General features: G+C 46.9%; 1 protein-coding gene across 7 annotated transcripts in view; it reads right to left on the bottom strand.

Moving 5' to 3' along the window:
* Nucleotides 1-13693, bottom strand: part of LOC133409170 (plasma membrane calcium-transporting ATPase 1-like) — a 79726-nt gene extending 66033 nt beyond the window's left edge. For 3 of the 7 annotated variants that reach the window (XM_061688810.1, XM_061688816.1, XM_061688809.1), the window contains exon 1: nucleotides 13118-13323. The gene's annotated coding sequence lies outside the window, so the exon portion shown is untranslated. Of the gene's footprint in view, nucleotides 1-1143; nucleotides 1202-2754; nucleotides 2805-13100; nucleotides 13324-13666 lie in introns of those variants that run through there. The other 4 variants (XM_061688811.1, XM_061688814.1, XM_061688813.1 and 1 more) reach the window with 4 other exon arrangements.
* Between the last annotated feature and the right edge of the window lie 6951 nt (nucleotides 13694-20644).

Raw genomic sequence — 20644 nt, 5'->3', positions numbered from 1 at the left:
TTTATTCTCATATCACTCGGAATGTCTTTCCGCATAAAAATGAATGACTTTATAACAGTCCAACTTTGAATGTAAGTAAACAACATTTTTCCTGGAAATATGTAACTTGAGAAACTCCAATTTTTTCTTCTTCTTCAAAGAAAAATGCATTTATTCTCATAACATTTGTTTTTGAAAAACTATGACTTCATTTGGTTTTTTTTTTTCTCGTAAAAGTGAAACTTTTTTTTTTACTTATTTTTCGTAATATTCCATCTTTTATTGTACAAGACGTATGACTATTTTGTCAGAACAATGTGACGAGTAAATATTGAGAAACTAAATTGAGAAAAATGTTTTCTCTTGTAAAATGTAAAGAAACCATGAAGTATTATCACTTTTCCTGAAAACGTAAGAAATTTATATATTTAGTATTGCGACTTCTAATGTAGGCTAACTTTTTAAATACATATATATATATTTAATTCCCTTATGAAAATACAACTTTTTTTCCTGTAAAAAAACATGTATTTCTTCTTCTTCTAATCTAATATTAGTTCTTTTGAAAAACTAACACTTAATTCTAATGATATTAAGCTTTTTTCCCCTCTGAGAAAATCTAATTTATTCCTGCAACATCACCGCTTTAAAAAAAAGTACAACTTAATTTACTAATACTCCAGCTTGTTTCAGAAAAGTGTTCAGAAAATATATATATATTTTTTAAAGACAACACAGAGGCTGAAATCTAATTTGACAAAAAAACAAAACCAAAACAAATCCAACAGTCTAGCAGTGCAGCCGAGAGAAACAACCAAATAAACAGGGTAGTCTGTATAGAATAAATTCATACAATTTCATAGAACAAATATTAAAATGTAGGTCAGAGCAGAGCCACAGATTAAATATAAGAAAAGCTTACGTTTAGGACATTCTAATTAGGAAATTAGCCCTTTTTTTTAGGAACAGCTGGACTCAAACACACAGACACGCGCACACACACACACACACACACACACACCTGTGTGGCGTGTGAGGACAAGGAAGTGAAAAGCTGAGCATTGCCAACGCAACATGAGGAAACCATCAAGCCTCCACTTCCTGTTGGCCGCGTCTCCGCCCACCATCTGCTCACTTCCTCCTCCGAAGCCAAACCGCGCTCACCTCTCGGACGCTCCGCTTCCGTACGACACGCTGTACATATTTCCATCAGTCAGGTCAGATGACATCCTCGCGTGTCTCGAAACGCATGCGGGAAATGAGCGTTCACATCAATCTGGATTCAGACCAATCACTGAATCCAGGATCAAAAGAAGAAAGTGTTTTTTCCTCGATGAAAATGCTGTGATCGCGCTACTAAGTCGCTCAATGAAAAAAACAGCCAAAACTTTTGTGTTTTTTTTGACTGAAAAGGCAAGAAAGTCACACTATGAAAAAAATTATCAAAACCTTTTTTCTTTTTTTACTAAAAGGACTACAAAGTCAGGCTACAAAATACAGCAAAACTGTGATTTTACTGAAAAGGCTTCAATGTCAAGAGGTCCCATCACAAAGTTACTTAATGTCAAATTACAAGATCACGTGAAGAAGTCACGCTTTGAAAAATGTGTGAAATCGTTTGTTAACTACGAAGGCACAGCAAAAAAAAAATCATTATTTTATTTCATTTTTATTTAGAGGCTGCAAAGTCAGGCCACCAAATTATGTTGTGAAAAAAATGATTTTTTTTTTTTTTTAACTGAAAAGCCTACGAAGTCTCACAATAATAAAATAGACCTTAAATAAACCTTTTCTTTTTTTTTTAAACGAAAAAGCTACAGAATCGGCTTATGAAGTCACGTTATGAAAAAAAGGCAACAACTTTTTTTCACTGAAAAGGCTACAAAGTTTCACAACGAAAAAATCTGGAAACCGTTTTTAAAAATAAAAAGGCTACAAAGTCGTGTGACCCAAAAAAACGGCAAAACCATTTCTGGACTCAAACGGCAACGAAGTCAGGCCACGTAGCCACGCAATGGGGGCAAAGGGAAAAAAACAAAACAAAACAAAAAACAGTAAAACTGTCTTTCAAAAAAAGTCTTTCAACGAAGTCTCGCTAGAAAGAAACGTAACTTTGGCGTCATTTGTAACGTCGTCAGTTCAGTCGTGCTTCGAAGTCACGCTGCTTCATCCCAAATAGCGTCGCGTAGATTTATTTTGGCGAGAAGGAAGCGTTTGTGCTGCGTAACGCCTCTTCATGACATAATCGGGACGCCGCACTGACATGCGACTGACTAATGTAGAGATTACACTCAACTGCAGTATCATGCTTTTTAAATCAGCTGGACCGTGACATCATTAAATGCTAAACGCATTAGCGTAGCTCGTTTCCACCTTCATGTGCACGTTACACTGCTTCCTGCGCGCACACACGCGCACACACACACGCGCGCGCACACGCACCCACACACACGCGCGCGCACACGCACGCGCACACACGCGCGCGCGCACACGCACCCACACACACGCGCGCGCACACGCACGCGCACACACGCGCGCGCGCACACGCACCCACCAGGTGCTAGCCAGCTCATCAGTACCGGCTCAAGGACGTTCGAGGCTGAAGTAGACGCTCAGGAGTAAGTATGCGTTGGTACTTGGACTTACGCGTGCCCCAGCTTACAAGTTTCTCGTTTCGATTTTTGTGCATCGCGTTGTGAGCTTCACATACGGCGCCACACGTTCGCTAATCCACACAAACGGTCAAACACACAAATGCAAAATGAGAACACTCACAAGGAGCGACTCCAACTCCGGCTCCTGATGTCAGTCACTAGGCCACGCCCCTAAAAGGCACACATCCAACACACGAAAACTCATTATGTCGTAATTGCACTTCATAAAGCAAGTTTTTTTAATTTGTTTTTACGCTCTCGTTTATTCAGTGATGCGCAAAGGAGGGTTGATGCCAACCAATAGTCGACTCGCTGTACATGCCCAAAGATGGCGCCAAAGCACTTGATTTCTATTAGACAAGGCTATGGCCTTGTCTAATAGAAATCAAGTCAGTCACTAGGCCACCTGGTGGTGCCAAAGCCATGTTTTGTTTTTACTAGTACTTTGGAGGTGAAAGCTCTCCTTGACAACCCAGACTAAAATCCTCCTCAACATACAAAGACATTGACACCAATTTTTTTTTTTCCAAGCTGCTATATAAGTAATGACAAACAGAGGGCAGTAAAAAGTTGACTTGTCACGTGGATTACGAAGGAGAGAAATGCCAGCGCATTGGAAGTTGGGCAAATTGGGGCAGATCAAACTCGAGCGGGGTACGCACATGTGTGCTATAAACAGAGTATGCGTCGCGATGGTGACAAAAGATGACAGTTCGTGGCAAACGGCATCAAAAAAAGCCACCGACGTTCAACTTGAGCCAGGCGGTGAGTCCATTTCTTTTTCTTTTCTTTTTTTTCTTTTAAACTTTTATATCTGTAAAATTATTTTGCCGTCAAAAGCCCTGTCTCGGTCTTCTTGTCGTTTCATAGTTTGAGGTGTCACAAAAGCAAACAATCTTAGCATCAAATAGCGTCACTGCTCTGCTCGTCATGTTTCTTTTCTCCTCTCTTTGGTCAGAAACCGATGTTTTTGATCCAACCAACTTATGTTCTGCTGCTAACTTACTAAAGAACGGAACAGGCAAGAAACAAGCATTCTTCTTCTGGTGAAAGAAGAGCGTCTATTCTTTCTTTTGGTAGCTTCGGTGCTTATACATTCACAGAACACAATCTTCTGTGGGTCGGAAAAGACAAGCGCAAATGCTGCCGTTCAACGCGCGAACAAGTAACGCGAACGCGGTGCCACGCCCACGTCACATGACACGCATCCAAATGTCCGTTTTGTCCCTTCCCCCCCCGTCGTCCTCCGCCACCGAGCGTCGGTGGCGGCGGGATTGACGAGCGCAAGCGGTCCCGTGCGGGAGCGCCCCTCGTCGCTCGGCGCCGCTCCCAGACAGCGGCTTACATAACGGCGGCGTGGGTGCAGCTCCTGACAGGTGTTTAGCGGGCGGGCGGGCGGGCGGGCGGGCGGCCTCGTGGGAGTTCGCCCGACTGGCGGGGAAGAGGGCGGGAAAAGCCAATCGCGGCATCCGGCTCACCGTTTTAATGAGATTTTCATCAAATCCAAATTGCCTCGGCGCGTGACAATAACAAGCTTTTTAAATAAGTGAAACTCAATTTGCGATTCCGCATTCAGGATGGAATTAAGCAGATATAATTGATGTCCGTTTCCTCAAGTTCCGATTGAATGCGATTTCCGCGTTCTGCTGGGTTACATTAAAGTGCATATTTTCACTTCAAATTCAACACACCGTACCTCAGAATGGAGGTGAAAAAGTGAAAACCTATTTTTCCAATTTTTGCTCAATTATCACGACTAAAAAACTCAAATATTACTTGTGCATGCGTGCCAATTTATTTATTATTTACATTAGAGCAGACATGCCCAAAGTCCGGCCCCTGGGCCAAATCCGGCCCGTGTTCATATTTCCACTGGCCCGAAGCCTCTGTCATAAAACCAATAATATGTGGCCCGGCAGTACAAAATACACGCGCAATTTTATATTTCACCACAGGATGGCAGTAAACTTGTGGCTGAACTCTCGCGGGGCGGTTTTGCGCATGATCTGTGTTTTGCCCATTTCTAAAATGGCAACCGGAAGTAAGAAAAGGGAAGTTGATAGCGAGGGTCGACGTTTCCAGGACAAATGGAAGTCTGAATATTTTTTCCACTGAGTTTCGAAACAACCGCGTCTGCCTAATTTGCCAAGAGACTGCGGCTGTGTTCAAGGAGTTCCATATAAAGAGGCACGACCAGACGGAACACGCTAATGACGACAAGCTCACTGGGAACGAACGCAGTGAAAAACGGAAGCAACTGGAAGCCGGTTTAACGGCACAGCGACGCTTTTTCACAAGAGCCAGCGAGTCGAATGAAAATGCAACAAAGGCGAGCTACGAGGTGGCAACGCCGATTGCCGAGCACCGCGAACCTTTTACTGAGGGTGAATTTCTTCAAGACTGTGTGATGAAAATGGTGGAGAACATTTGTCCTGAGAAAAAGCAACAGTTCGCCAATGTTTTCCCGGCTCGTAGCACCGTGTCACGAAGGAGCGAAGAAGTTTCTTCTGATATTAAGAGACAGTTGGACGCAAAAGGAGTGGAGTTTGAATTGTTTCCGTGAGACTGTGACGAAAGCACGGATGATTTTTTGGAGAGGAGTGGACAGTGAAATGAACGTGCGTGAAGAGCTACTTGACCTCCAGAGCCTTCAGGACCAAACAAGAGGGAAAGATTTATTTGCTTCCGTTTGTTCCGCCGTACATGACATAAAATGAAAGTGGAATAAAATCACGGGGATTATTACGGCTGGCGCACCTCCCGTGGTTGGCGAGCACAGTGGATCGTCAACCCCCGTGTGTCACAAAGTAAACGAAGAAGGAGCTAAAGCTACAAAACTCCATTGTGTTATTCACCAAAAAGTTCCACGTGCCAAACCGTTTCCGTGGATCTCGGTGACGTTCCAGCCCACCTGCAGCCGGAGCTCACTGAGCCGCAGCGCGACACGGAGTGTCGCGGCCGGTACCGACGACTCCCTCTCGTCGACTTTTACCGGCGGCCGGATAAAGACGGGTTCCGAGAGATTCGTACATTTGCGAAGAAAACGTTGAGCTCGTTTGGCTCGACATACTTGTGCGAGAAGACATTCTCGGTCACGAACGTGAATAAGAACCGCGTGAGGACAAGACCAAGTGACTCCCGCCTGCGTGACATCTTGCGCATGAAAACCGCCGCTTTTGAGCCAGACCCGCCCCATCGACTGCAGTCCAGATCTCAGTATCGCCCTTCACACGAATGCAAACATGTTGTTTGTTGATTCTGATGAATAGCGTTTGAGTTTGAGTCAAATTTCATACAAATACTTTATTTTGCATTTCATTCATTTTTATTTTAACCTTCATTTATCCAGGCCAGGCAGTTATAAGATCTACCTGGCAGCAGACAGCATAGTAAAACAAAGTAAAATAAAAATAAATACAAAAAAGCATTCCCCTCGTCGGTAGCATGCCAAATTAATGCTGGCCCGCAGGACAATTCTTTTACGGCAACGTGGCCCCTGAGCCAAAACGTTTGGGCACCCCTGCATTAGAGCCACTGTCCAAAATGGATCCAATTCATTTATTCTCGGACTGCAACTAACGATTATATTAATAATCAAATAATCCGGCGATAAAAATAAATGTTTTTGTTTCCACCGCTTTGCTGAAAAACAGAACATGATTTCAAATTGACAGCACAGAGAATGCACAAACTTAAATCGATGACGACAGTTCTTGGTTTGGTCTGTAACCCGTCAGAAATCAAAAAATGTGGATTGATTTGATTTATTGATTTTTCGACCAAATGATTGAAAGATCTGAAGTGTTGCGTAGAAGTTTGAAACGCAAAGCATTGTGGGGTTTCTGAGCAGGACGTGCAGCAATATACGATTAGCTAAGGACGAGGTACAAGTACCAAAGAGCTACTGTGCGGTACAAGAACAAAAAGGCGATGCACCGAACCCGCAAAACGCCAACCGCAATATAGTGAGGGACGACTGCACTCATTCCAATTTGGCAGGCTTGTCAACAACACCTCACTGCGGTGTGTCAAATTGACCAGACGTTGTCTTTATTTTCACTTTACATGGACTTTAACAAAAAGCCTAATCTTACTTCGCTTTGTCCAAACTTGGCTCACCTTGTAAGTATTTGAGAGAAACTGATGAAAGGACTGATTTTGTTGTTGTCGTGGTTTTAAATAAGGTGGAGGTTTCCCTGCTTCAAGCGATGTTCAGATTGATCATAAAAAACACGAGCGGCTTTTACGAGCGATCCCGTTGGACCGAGGCGACCTCCTCCCCGCCATCAAATAGTCATGAAGGCCAACAGCTCTATTATCGGCAAACGAACGGAGGCTCCGCTGCTGCATTCATATCTTAAATATAAGAGAGAGGGCTTCCCACTGCTGCACTGCGCCCATTCATAATTGATGGCGACTTACGTAAGCACGCGTGTGCGTGCGCGTGTGCGAGCGCTCTCGCTTGCGGGGGCTTCCCGAATTCCCCCGCCACCATTCAAGTGGAACAGGTGGGCAAAAACCACCGTTTTTTTTTGGGGGGGGGGGGGGGGGGGGGGGTTTGTACAGGGAAGGAGTCCAAATTCAGTTTTTCGGGACGGTCGCGTCCATCAAATGAAAAGGTCGTTCATTCACTTCATGCGATGGCTCGGAGTAGGTGATAGAGGGCAAATAGTAGATTCGAATATTTGGAATTTTTGACATAAATAACGTACATAAAGTTATTGTTGGCTCCGCTTATTCCGATCCCCGTTATGCGAATCACATGACCGTGACAAAGTGGAGGGGAAAAAAAGGGATTTGAGAAATGTTTGCACATTTATTAAAAATAAAACAATTCTAACATTACGTGTACCTATTGAACACCCTCCACTTTCCCCACATTTTGCTAGGTTGCAGCCATATTCTAAAATTGATTTAATAGATATTTACAGTATACACAAATGCCTCATAATGGAAAGTTTTTTTTATTTTCCCAAGTTAGTAAAAATAAAGCATCTTATATGTATTCCCCTACATTTTTTTATGTTACAGTTCTATTCCAACATTAATTCATTTAAAATGTTCACTTAAAATCAGACACAACCCTCCATAATTAAGTGAAACAAAGTTTGACATAAGCATTTGATACAAAAAATGTATCATTAATCTGTGACGACATCATTTGCCTTCATTGTTTCCATATTTTGCTGTTACATCTCTACACCAAAATTAAATATATCTTCATATGTTTTATATTTCATTATTATATTTATATATATATATATATATATATATATCTCATTGATAATATTTCATGTTTTCATTTGTCTTATTCCTATTTCTTCTTAACTGCCTACAACATTTGAGAAACTGTTTTTGCATAATCCTGCACACTATTCAACACAATCAAAGAATCAACAACAACATGCAGTAAATGAGAAACTAGCGTAACTGAACGAGTGGTCTAAACTCCACAGATTACTTTATCCGAGGATATTTTGAAAAGGGACTTGACAGATGAGTCGCAAAGCAAAGAAATCCCCCGGCGACCAAACGTTTAGCAAAACATTGCGTTCTCATTTCACGGAAAGAGTGCTAATGCTAGCACGCTAACGTGTAGAACTCCCTCATTTGCGCTTTACACCTTGAAAACCATTTGTAGGCCATAATAACATTGTCTTATGTTGACATTTAATGGCGCGGAGGCGTTAACGCGCAACAATGCGAAGTAGCGATTGTTAATCCTCACGCAGGCGTGCGTCTGGAGTTTGCCATTTTGTTTGCCCGCGTGGCTGCCAGGGAATCCATCAGCGACTCATCCGATATGCACGCGGCGACAGTTACGTGCGTAACTCTTGTTTAATGTCGACACGGGCCCCGGCAGAGTTTGTATTTACGCCCGGGACGTTCGCTGATAGCTTTGCCGGGAAAGACGAGGTGAAGCGCTATTACTGCGAAGGACGCTAGGCGGGCCGCCGCCCAATTGAGACATAAATCAACGTGATGGGTGCTGCGAAACACGGGAACACACAATCAAGGGTGATCCGGCTAGAATGTCAATATGAAGCGCCCCCCCAAAAAAGTATTAATTACGCACTCTTTAACTGCCAATTGCATTGGACCCCTTTGACGAGATGTTGCAGCCCAACCTACAATACGTGAAAATCTGTGACATAGCGAGATGGGGGAGGGAAATGTACAATTTAAAAAGCCAATCCACTCGCTTAATGCTGACAAATAATGCGAAACTTCACAGAGGGGCTAACGGAAATTAGCATAGATGTTTCGGTAATTATAAACCGTCAAGCAACCGGTGGCAACTTTAACACGCACTGAGCAGCAACACATACAAACAAAGCATTAAACGATATAATACTTTGTTGAGTTTTGTTACGGGTGCAAAGAATCCAAAATAAGAGCAAACGTATGACGACCTTGAACATCTGCCAGCCAAACAAGAAAAAAACAAATCGGTGAAAATGCTCCTCCGATCGACCCATCCAAAAACAAAATCAATACGACAATCGGAAGTGAGATAGGACTCCCGTCATTGAGCGCCCGTGGCATTTTTAAAGCAAGTTCATCGACTACGTTTCAAAAAATAAGTATAAGTTACAGTTGCACGCCTTCAGTGTAGTACCGCATTGTGCCACAACTTGCAGGGCAGCACTGAGCTCTACTGCAACGTAATTAACAGCAAGAAGAAGAAGCTGAGACGGTCCGCAACTAAACTCCATTAATAATCGGTGCTTGTATGTCTCGCTGCTCTGGGTGTCTTCACCGAGCCGGCGTTTGAATGTATAGAATTACCTTAACATCGATCATCATTTTCGTTTGCCCGTCTATGGCGTTTCACATTGCAGCGAAGCAGATCCGTGAATAATTGCGGCTCCTTATAACTGCCATGAAAAAAAATCATAATAATAATCATAGAAAAATAAAACGCAAATAACGGGCAGTGATCGGCCCCTAAAAACAGGGCAATTTGCGAATGCCAAACCACGAAGGTGCCGGGGTCCACTTATAAAACTGGAGTCGCAACAGTGAATCGATTCATCGCTTATCAAATTAATCGACACCCATTTTGATCAATCGATTAATCGCTTAGAGACCTCGTTTAACTTAAAATTGTCCAAATCATCCGAACTTCAGCCTCTCAACAGTAAATATTCTCCGATTTCTGTTGTCCTCCACGAAAGCAGACCGATTATCTTTGTGTTGAATCAAAATACGACATCAGCAAACATCAGCTTTCACGTTGGAAAACAATGAAACACTTTTGCCGATTTTCTGACATGCTTTGGACCAAACCGTAACTGAATCAAGTTACTAGGTTGGTAGTTACTCCCTCATGAATAATCAATGTTTTTGCGTTTTCGCCAGTGTTCATTTGAATTGTCCTGTTTTTGAATAAAAGGATGACAATTTAAAACAAACGCATTTGATTCATCAAACAATTATTGACAGATTCATCTATTATTAAAACGATCGTCAGTTGCAGCCCTCGACGAAACTATGTCTTGGTTGACCATTTCAATACTTGACGCTGAGTTTAAAGATATAACGTTTCATCGTCTTTTGTTGTGTGTGTCAACTTCAACAGAAAGCGACAAGAGATTCTTCTGTTCGATCTTACAGGCACTCGGGAATACGTTGAAAAAGTGCCTTTTAATATCGGTTTAAAGCGCGAGAGAAGTACAACAACAACAACAACGTATACGCTCTCTCTCGGATTTTCAACAATCGCAGGTACGTCTGGAACGTATCGTATCCCCCACTCTAAACGGGTTTCACTGTAATTGGCAGTTAAAGAGCAAGTCCTTTTTATTTTGGGAGACCGTGTGTTGCCTTTTTAGCCGACTCAAACTCGATTGATCGCGCGTTCGGTGTTCGGCCGGTATACGAGTAACGGCCGGTCAAAGGCCGAGTACAATCTCTGCACCCTGTCGAATAAATACCATTAACCCGCGGCGGTTTGTCCATCCGCGCCGAGCAGACTGATCCATTTAAAAATCAAAAACGGGAATAAAAGGATTTGCCGCGGGACACGGGGAGCCGCCCGCGTCGGTCCCACTTTATCACTTTTCCGACGGCTCGCTGATGCGGACGTAAAGCAGCCGCTCGTAAACGTCCAGCTGCTCAATATCGGAACGGGGAGTCGGCAGGCTTCGAACCCGCCACGTGAGGTTTGACTGATCGGCTGGCCGGCTGACTCACCGGGCCCGTCCGTCCGTCCGTCCGTCCGTCCGTCCGATGAACACTCGCCGGGCGACTCCGTTGATTAGCGCCGGGCGCGACGGCCAGCGCGCTAATTAGACAAGCGGTGCGCGACGAGGCCCATCTGACACCGGCTCCTAATTCGAGACTCGCGGCGGTGTCGCCGATAGGTCGCTGCGACATATGCCGACCGGTGCCGACAAAGCGATATTTAGACCGTTCGAGTCGTATCCCTGCGTTTCAATTGACGGCTAACGCGGTTGTTTACATGCCAGGCCACTAGTTGGCACTATGAACGACAAAGACGACTCAGACGTAGTAAGGGATTTTATAGGACAAACGTGTCTGCCGTTTGACATGCTCGGTCGGGAAAGGGCGAAATCGGGACAAAAACAGGCTCGTTGTCTTTGCTGTACGAGTGCGCCGGTCCTCGGAAACAAAGTTACAAAACTAGGCGCTGCCCTGTCAATGTGTATTGGAGTGTTCCTTGTATGTTCGACTGGCCCGCCATTCCGACGTTCGGAAACTAACAAACAGTGCAAACATCAGGCGGTCTCGGCGGCGCTGGCGCACCCCCTCTTGCTCGGACACATGGGGGGGGTCAAAACATCCGAAAAAAGTCCACCAAAGGAAGCCTGTGTATATTGCTATTGTTTATTTTCTTAAGGCCCGGCATGACACTCCTAATCTCCCACGATGGCGCACCGGCGGTTTTGGGAAATCGCGATGTTTAGCGTGTCGACCGTACCGGCAGTTTAGGAACGTCTCATAGTTACCGCAGTTTGTCGGCACACCCCTGCCGCCGGACGCCCTTGGGAAAACGCCCGCGGATGACGTTATTTCTTCATTTTAGCTCGGCCCGACATTACACTTCCGACTCACGTGCGGTTTGAGCAGAACGTCTGATAGCTGGCGCACCGATACGCGCACCCGTGGGGAAAGACAGGCAATAGAAAGCCCGAGAATACCGTTGCTCTTATTTGTTTATTCCATCGAGGCTCTCATCTCCCACGCTGGCCCGGCGCACCCCCGTTTGGGAGCGAGACGGACAGCCGAGTGCCGTTCGGAGCTACGAGCGCCGGACGAAAGGCAAAAGAATGACGAGGGAATATGCGAACGTGTCCTGAGCCGCCGCTAAGTAGATCAGTCGCTTCGCTCCCCAAGAATTGGGATAATCAGAGCGGCGCGCCGACAATTATCCTCTCGCTCGATTCGATTTGCCGCAAACGGCTTTTTAAGATCTCGGCAAAGAGCGTGAAGCTCCCCATTCCGCCGTCCTGAAAAAGAAAAAAGAAAGAAGAAAAACACCAGTGGAGATGTTTAGCCGACGACTGGAGGAGAAGCCAGCGGTGCCCTCGTTTGGAGGTCACGAGCCGGAGAGGATGCGGGATCCCCCCCCCCTCCTCCCATCGCAAGAAGTCAGGACACACCCAGATGGAGAAGGGGAAGGGGGGAGAAAATGACGGCAAAGGAGCAAACACAGCTCGCTCACACGCTCTTCGCTCCGCGGAGAACCTTCGTGGCAATAAAGTGGCCTTTCCTCAGGTTGGGCCAGGAAGTCAATGTGGGGAAACAGCTCCGACAGGAACAACGAGCCGATCCGTCAACTCACCGAATTGCCCTTCCGGCCTTCAAAAGCAACACATGACACCGAGCTGATTGCGGACTTGGCCGAAATCCGCACACGGCCGTTATTGCAACAAGCTCCCCTGCGCCGAACCGCCATTGACAAGCGGGGCGTTTAGGAAACACCGCCGTGTTCGGGGGGCTCCGGGGCGACTCGGCGAGTCCAGCGCTCGGCCTCGGCCGCGACCAATGAGCCCTCGACAATTCGGCCCATCTCAAACACACCGCAACGCGTCGTCATCCGCGGAAAACGAGCGTTTGGAACAAGTCGTCCGCGCTGCGGCGAGCACGCGGCGTTGGGCGGCAGCAACTGGTCGGCGGAACGGTCCGCGTCCAAAAGTTCTTTTCCGGTCCAACTTCCAGCAAAATACAACCGGGGGATTCAAGTATGCGGCGACGCGTCAAAGTGCGGCCAAAAGTTGCAGCTAAAACGTCGAGCGAGCGAGCGAGCGAGCGAGACTTGACGACGGCGGCGGCGGGCGAGGGGCGCCTCGTCCGCCGCCGCGGGACTCGAGCCTCCTCGCCTCCTCGCCTCCTCGGTCCCGAAAAGCCGCAGTTGTGCTCTCGCACCTGCGGCGGACGGAAGCGACGAGCACGCAGCGAGCTCGAAGACGCCGAAAATGAGCTTGAAAGTTTCCATTTCACCTCCGGGAGGCGCCTACCTCTGGCGGGCTCGGCGGCGTGTGAGGCTCCCTCGCCGGGGCTCGTCCGGGGGAAAACGACTGAATTATGAGGGCGCGAAACAGCGGTCGAGAGGTTCCCCCGAGCAGCGGGCGAAAACACAGCCGTCGCACGCCACTGCAGCAGCGAACAGCTCGGATCCTTCCCGGTTGGGTCACAAATCAATCCGATAAAAGGGAAGACCAAGTCCCCCCTCCTCCGCCTCCGCCTCCGCCGCCTCCGCCTCCGCCTCCGCCTCCTCCTCCGCCGCCGCCGGTGGTGGAACACACGCAGGGGAGGGAAGGAGCGAGAGCCGAGCCGAGCCGAGCCGAGCCGAGCCGACTCGAGCCGAGCCGAGCCGAGCCGAGCCGAGCTCCAGCCAACGAGCGCGTGGGCCGCCGACACGTTCCGACGAGATCGCAGAGCGGAGGGAGCACAGTCCCGCCTGAGAAGCGCCTTTTCCGGCCGGGCCGGCTGAGGCGGGGCCGAGGCAGCCGGAGGACCTTTTAAGGCGGATCGCCTCAATCGCGAACAGCCCGTTTGGAACTCACCATTGCTGTCGAGGCCATTTTGAAACGTATGCCTCGTACGAAGTGTCTTCTTCCCCAAATTACTGCGAGGGGGTGGCGCGCATCTCCAATCTCGCAAAGTTCAAAAGGGAGCGAAAAACAAATGACCTGAGCATCAAAATCCTTTTTTTCATTTGGTCTCCGCGGTTCTGGCTTCCAATCCGCAGCGATAAAATCTCTCGGAAGAACCCCGGGGATTGCCCAATTGCCCCCGAAATGACTGCTTGCATCCAAGATGGCAAACTTCCCGGCCTTTCTTTCTTTCCTGTTTGTTTGGCCTCCTGGCCTCCCACGCTACGCTAATGGCCGAGCTCGTCCTTCGAGCGACCGTTTAAAAGCGCGCCGCCGCTCGACTTAGCGTCGCGGGACGTGACTCTCGCGTGGCTCGCTTGCCCCCTTTTTCGGGGTTTGCATTCATCCCTCCACTTCATTATTTTAATAGCGTTGCCTATATTGATTGGGACCACGCTTACGCTACAGTTTTTTTGTGCTTGTTTTTAGTACAAGAGATGGGTTAGTGTATTAGTTGTTGAATAGAACACAAGTACTAACAAAGATTTATTGACCAGCAGTATGTGTGTCCCCATGCTGACGCCGACTCCGGGCCCATCGGGGGAGCTTCGTTCGACTCTGCCGAAAACGTGCTCCTTATCTTTTATCTGTAAAAGAATAAAATAAATCCTTGACGGCACGCGAGAAATGTTCGGGACCCCCATCGTAACGCGAGGGAAGGCACTGGCGTCCGCGGTACACCGTCGGCTGAACCCAAGTGCACCAGTGGACCCCCACCGCCTGTAACGGATACCGTAAAAGCAACTTGAATACGGAGAAGAAAAAAAAGGCCCGAATCCCACGGTGCACCACATTTGATCCGAACGCCAGTGACGTTCGATACCGTTGATTTCCTTTCTGATCCGATACCGAGTCAAATTCACGCGGGTATCGGCGATACCGATCTGATACTCATGCTTAATGCAAATACACCTCGTGTGTCTGGTAAATCTAAAAAAAAAAAAAGTACCGATAGCCTATTTGGAGTCATCGCTTCACGAAGAACAGAAGCGCTCAAAGTAAAAAGTTTGTGGCGCCGATCGGCCCGACGCGCGAGTCCGTTTACGAGCTGCCGTCGCGTCTGCAGACTCGGACTGAGACCGAGCGCCGCGCCGTCAGTGTGCCGTGTGCGTTTCATTTACACGACATCTCCGTCGTTTAGTTACTTTCAACCGCGATGACCTCAAACGAGTGAAGGTTCAAAAGTTTTGACATTTTGTTTTGAGCATCGATTTGAGAGCATAACGATCAAAAGGAATCCAAGCAAACTTACATACAACTGCTACAATAGTTATTTTTTTCCTCTGTGGAGGACAGTGACTCATTGTACTGTACCTACAGCGCAATGACGATATTGACTAAAAACGCCGACTAACGTCAAGGTGAAGCACAGAGACAAAATGGCCAACGGTCGCGTTGGGGTTGCGCAATCCATTCATTCTTTCGCAGCATTGATTAAAGCCACATGATTTGCTTTTCATTTGAAGTCTTGTGTGATTCTCTAATGTGCTGTATTTCATTTATGGACACCAACACTATACCTAATGTCCATATATCCCTAATCTAGCAAGGTGATATCATATTTCATATTTACGTCATGTTTATATTGAATGTAGTACTGTATATGTCTTTGCGTTTGTTGTTGTTCGATGGACAGGCCCGATGATGCCAATGCTAACTTCCTGTCGGTGTGGATACGTTGTTGTTGTTTTGTTGTTGTTGTCGTCGTCGCGGCGGCGGCGAGTCACACGACGGGAATGCGACGCATCAGGATTCACACGGCGCGCGTCCGCCGTCCGTCATCCGTCCTTCACCTGCTCGGCGCGTTGTTGCCGCAACACAAAGTGTGGCAAATGTCAATAACGTCGATACAGAGTGACAGCGGTTCGTTTGCGTAGTTCCGTTGCCGTGGTGACGAGGCCTGGGGGTAGGGCAGAGAAAGGTGTGTGTATTTGCTTAAGATTCGGAATATTCATGGGAAGTAGTTATTTTTTTCCTGGAAGCTAATGGAGATGGCTAACATGTTGCAGTACCAGCAGAAAACTGTGAGGGGCGCCGTTGAAATTTCACATGAGTTGACTGAGTGACTAACAACAATGACGAAATGACTTCTCGTTTTATGGTTTTTTTTTTTATGTAATTAGGTAACTGACCGCAATGACAAAGTCGATTTTGTTTTGATAATGGGCAGAAGAATGTGTCACAAACTTACTGACTGAAATTCCAACTCGCTAACTGGCTAAAAAGCAAACCAGCCAACTAGCTGGCTAGCTAAGTAACAAACAGTGAATAGTACATAATCTCATGCTTCCAGTTTTTTGTGCGCGGTAGGAGGAATGACATAACTAACTAACCAAATAACTCGCTAGTGCAGAAGTTCCCAAAGTAACTGCGGTCACAAAATGAATGCGATAACTCGCTAGCAGATGAACTGCAATGAGCAAACCGTCTCTCGCTTTCCTTTTTTTCGTACACGTGACGATGCAAGTTTGAAAAATGCCCTTTGTTGATGAGTGAAAGGCAGACAAATACTGTAACTGGCCACTTGGTGTGCACGATCTAGCGCGTCATGTGAGTGCAAGAATGAAAAGTAAGGTGTGAAAAAGGTCAAAAGCTTCCTGTGCACTGCTCCTGACCGATGTTGTTGTCGACACTGTAATAGGCTCATACGTCACCTGCAGAGCACAGCTGCGCAGACGCGCGCAGCTGTGGCTGCATTGCACAAAAGCAACATCTTCCGTGCGGATCGGCTGCAAACGTTCCACACGTTGAACATGTTCATTGGAAGTCAACTCGAATGGGCGGATCCCCAGCAGACGCGTTTGTTCCGCTCCTGTCCTGTAGGTGGCGGCAATGTGCTGGATTTGGTGGGTCGCTGCCCCACCGGACCGAACTAACCACCAAACTCATGATCCGGCTAATTTGTGTTGAGCAAAATAAGTATAAAACACAGGAATAAATGACATCAATAACTAACTGCGACACACACAAAAGGCAACCAACAAGCGAGCATCATTCGCAAAATACGTTTGTGAATGTGAACGAACATGGATCGCAAAATGAGCTTTCGCGTCACGTTTTCAAGCTTGTAACCAGCTAACTGCGACACAGAAGGAAACTTAACTACCTAGCGTCATTCACAAAATAAAAAGAGCTACCTAACAAGTGATCTAACGAATATTGATCACTAACTAACTCACTCCGACACAAAAGGAAACAAACGAGCGAGTATCATTCGCTGAATACAACTATCCGCCTCACGAGTGAACTATCGTGTGCTTGGCAGAATAAGAAAAACCGGGAAAAAATGATGGCAACATCTCATTAAGTGCATCACAAAATGAAACTATCCACCTCACGAGTCAAGTCACTAATGCCGATTGCAAAACGAGTAAGCAAGTAACGACGTGAAGCGAGTGCTTTTTGTTTTTTGCAGTATGAGAGCACGACGCTGGCAAGCCGCAAAGGTTTCTTGCGTCCCCGAGGCATCGTTTTCTGCTTTTCAGTGTGCGTTAATCGTGTAGAAGAGCGAAGGCTGCGATTTGAAATCCATCAGACTTATGTAAACAAGTCACTTCCCGGGGTCAGCGGCATCCGCCTACACACGCGCACGGCCATAAACGGGTCCGTATATGCAGCTGGATGTTGTATCCGTGGCGACCTTCTCGCACAATTCCGATCATCAACATTCGCCGCGCGAACGTCTGGAACGAACGTGTTGGGAAGATTCTGACTTGTTATCTGTGGCGGCAGGCCTCTGCTTTGTGTCACATCCCAGCCAGCGACAAACACGAGCGCAGTTGAAGACGCGCTTCAAAACGCGCTCGTACATCTTCTTCATATTTGCCGAGACCCTCTTAGCGAGCACCAAATGCATTTTTAACACGGTTCGTCTATTAACATGCTTAACTGTGCCAAATATAATGAACTCGCTAACGACCCGACTAACTATTGTTGATCACGAAATGACTTTCGTCTTTACATTTTCCACGCAACAGAAACGAAGAATCGGAATAACTAACTAGCAACTGGAAAGCCAACTAACTAGCTAACTAACCGACTGACTGACTAACTAACTGCGATCCCAAAATGGTCTCGGGCCTCCCCATTTTTCAAACATGGCGGACAAAATTGCATGCCAAACAAATGGAGCGCTGCGATGTATTGTGACGTATTTCGCCTATCGAGTCCTGACGCCGATGGACGGACGGCGTCCCCCCGGGCCCCCGCCGGTCGTCCCTGCCCCGTCCCTGTGATTAGCTTTTCGTCACACGCCTTCAACGCGAATATTAATCAACCTCCACCCGCTCAAACATCCTCATCATATACTCCGGATATCATATTTAATCTTTTACAAAAGTAAACCAAATATACAACGCCATTAATCCGTCACAGCCTTTCCCTGAGAAAACAACAAAAGTTGTAAAGTCTATTTTAATGAGGGGAAAATTGCATTCCGTAATATTCTATTTGAATAAAAACATACAGCAATGACATCATTCAACGGAATGTCAAAAATGAAACGTTTCTGACTTCCATTCAATGGACGTTGTGCTGCTCCTTCTGTTGCGCACGCTATGGCCACCTGGGGGCAGTATAATACAGGCATAGAGACACACGAAGAAGAGCCATGCGGAGATACAGCGGAAGCTCGGTTTACGAACGGTTCAGTTGATGAACCATCTTTGGAAAGAAGATTCCAAGATCGGGTTCCAAACTAGTTCGGGCCCACGAACGTCTACGTCTCGGCACGGCCGCGGAAGGCTCAGAACTTTGCGCTTCTTCTCGCACCGCATAAACATGTCGGGCTCTGTGCTTCGGGCGTCTTTGCTTTTTTGCCTAAAATGGCCGCCACATCCCACGACGCGACGCAAAGCCGCATTGCGTCGCGGGAGGCGGCGGCCATTTGGTCCAGCAGTAAACGGCGGTGAACGGAAACATTGCCAACTTTGTTTGTTTGTTCCCGCCTTAATCACAAAAGAGTCTCAAAGGGCTTCGCGGGATCACAGTCGGCAAAGATTGACGACATCCCATCATGGGAACCCCCCCAATGGGACAAGGAAAAACTCAAAACCCCATTTATGCCAAAAATCGAACCGTTGCCGTCGTTCCTCGCAGAAGGTAAACACGATATGCCTTTGACTATTCGTATTGCTATTGTTAAGCTAAGCTGACTTTAAGCTCTGCGGTCCTTTTAGTTGTCTTTGTTTTCAATTTACATGAACAGTAAAGTTCAACTCCGTGCGAAGTGAGTTCGGTTAGTTCGCTGCCACCTCGCGGGCTCGCACATCACATTTTCGCTCGCAAGTCCAACACAAAACGCTCGTATCTTCAAAAACGCAGAAGTTGGGTCGCTCACATCGCAGGGCGCCACCGGATATATACATTTTTTTTTACATTTCTTTATTTTGACTGTTCTGTACAGACGGCGTGACACACACACTCACACACAAAGTGCGCCCACGCTTGCGCCACCGAAACATCTGATGGCGTTTTTCACTTCATGTCTGCAACGCAACGCAACGCAACGCAACACAACACAACACATCACATCGACACATCACCTGACCCTGCACCAGCATCCAATCACACGCTGCCATTGTGTGTGTGTAGGCGGGCCTTCTCTAGCCTTTTCCCCTCTCCTCCTACGTCCTCCATCTCTGGCGCAGCATTAGCATGCAAGCTGCAACGCTGCGCGCACAAACACACAAACACACACACACACACACGCACGCACGGCGCACTAGTGGAAGTGATAGCATTTTGTACGTGTCGATGAGATGTTTTCATTTGACATGGAGCCCACGCTATAAATGACACACGCACCGAACAACCCACTCACGCACGCACACGCGCGCGCGCGCGCACGCACGCACGCACGCCTGCACTGAATCTCTGCTGAGACACTTCGAGGTTGTGTTTCTCGTCGCCGTTTATTTCTTGGCCGTAAACCGGCGCAACACAAAAGCGCAACAATGTCGCCATGGTTACACGTGTGCGACACACGCGCACACACACACACACACACACACACACAAGGCACAACAGAATCCCCAACGAAGAGAATGCATCTTCTCAGGCAATAGCCACATCCCACATGACTTTACTGGTTTGTTGTTTTTACCCAACTATTTACGAAGGGCCGACCAATTAATCGGCGGGCTGATTTGATCGGCCAGTATTACACCTTTTCAAATCAGCAAAAATTGATTTTTGATTTTTATTTGCTGACTTTTTCGGCCTATTTTTCCAGATGTTTCGCTCTGTTCTAAAGTTAAACAAATGCTAAAGGACAAATAGTGTAAAACAGTTCAACGTTCTGCCTGTAACTCCTATCGTTATTGTTGAAAGCATTGAGGGACCCAAAAAGAAGTTATTTCAGTCATTATATATTTTCTAAATTCATCAGCTGATTCATCCGGTATCGGAATTGAATTCTGCCAACTACTGGAATCGGCCGGAAAAAAGAAAAAGGTCCATATCGGTCGGGTCCTACTATTGACCGGGGGGGGGGGGGGGGGGTTAATAGGAGGAATTTACAATTGATTTGACTTCATTTTTGGCAGTAATTTATGATAACTCAGATCTGAAAAAAAAAAAACAATCAGCTGTCCCTCGCTCCATCGAGAAACCACCACACCGGAGGAAAAACAGCCAATCAGAGACAGAAGGCAGGCCTTACCAGGTGTCACTCATTTTCCATTGTGGGCACACCCTACACAAGACGGCGCCTAAGATTTGTCGAAATAGGAATCGGTGTCAAGGAAATATGTTGACGCGACAACTGCGAAACTGAAACCTCTGTATTTTGGGGAGGAGCTAAGTTTAGCCCGGGTTGTTCGTAGTAAGTTACAGAGCCTTTCGGGGACGCACAAGCGAGGATGGGGCAAGTTCACCACGTTGTCAGCA

This window comes from Phycodurus eques, chromosome 10 (assembly GCF_024500275.1).
Source record: "Phycodurus eques isolate BA_2022a chromosome 10, UOR_Pequ_1.1, whole genome shotgun sequence".
Taxonomy (NCBI): Eukaryota; Metazoa; Chordata; class Actinopteri; order Syngnathiformes; family Syngnathidae; genus Phycodurus; species Phycodurus eques.
This window is presented reverse-complemented; position numbering and strand designations above follow the sequence as displayed.